Source organism: Mus caroli, unplaced genomic scaffold, assembly GCF_978045245.1.
Source record: "Mus caroli unplaced genomic scaffold, Mus_caroli_1 scaffold_13, whole genome shotgun sequence".
Classification (NCBI taxonomy): Eukaryota; Metazoa; Chordata; class Mammalia; order Rodentia; family Muridae; genus Mus; species Mus caroli.
Genome location: NW_028227268.1, coordinates 13,042,838 through 13,043,975, shown reverse-complemented (window position 1 = coordinate 13,043,975; position 1,138 = coordinate 13,042,838).

The window sequence follows — 1,138 nt, the reverse complement described above, 5'->3', positions numbered from 1 at the left end:
CATCCTACCAGAAAGGGGTGGGGGGAGACTACTGGAAGAGATTTAGTGTTTCCAGAACTATAGCCATGTAAATCTCACAGTACGGTGTGCGATAAAGGACATTTTCAAACAAGCAAGGAAAAAAGATAATTTATTGAATGTGTTCAGGACACCTGGCTAGCTGTTTAGGGGGGGAAAATGCCATCACACGCCCCCTCCCTCCAAATAAATTCCAGACGCTCTAAATGTGAAAAATAAAGCCACGAGAGCGTTACAGGGAAGTGTAGATGAAAAGTCGTATAATCTTGAATGGAAACTTCTAGCATGGCAAAAAAAAAGCCATAAACCATAAAGAAAAAAGATTGGAACATGTGGCAACATAAAAATTAAAACCGTCTGCGCAGCAAACACTGTCAAGAAAATGAAAAATAAGACACAAGCAAGAAAAAAATGTAGGGCACATGCCAGAAGGTTAGTCTCCAAATGAACATCATTGTAGTAATAAGATGCCAGACAATGCAATGGAACAACACGAGCCTTCGCCGTTGAGAAAGCGGCTTCAAGCGCGGGTTGTCAGACAAAACAATATTTGAAACATACACATGGTAAGGAAAAGGTATTTCTTGTTTACCTAAATTTCTAATCGAATTGGGTAGCTTCTATTTTTAGTTGCTGGTGCTGGAGACCCCACTCTAGGCATGCGACTGTATGTTGGTCTCACAGTTAGTGAGAGGGGAAGACCTTAAGTGAGTTCTCCAACGATGCTTTCCTCATCCGCAGGTACTGTGCATCGAATGGAAGAGCCTATGGACCATATTCGGAAAATGATCTGCCACACAGAGTTCCCCAGTTAGCCTCCCTTTCCTCCATACAAGGCTCATGTTACAAATGAGAAACCAGAGGCTCAGAGACTCAAAGTTATTGGCTCAAGTCCACTCAGCTAAGAGGACAAAATCAATGCATGCATTCTATACTTGATTACCCCATTCTGTGTTTGTGTCTGCCCCAAGTCCACTGCCTCCTCTGGCATCTCTTAGTGTCCCAGTGAGTTTCTTTACCTTTAACTCTTGGATCTTACTGAATCTGGTCTCCCTGTCTCTGTCCCAGGGCTCCGACCCCCACTCTATTTATTAGTGCTCTACCAAGTGGCAAGAACCAA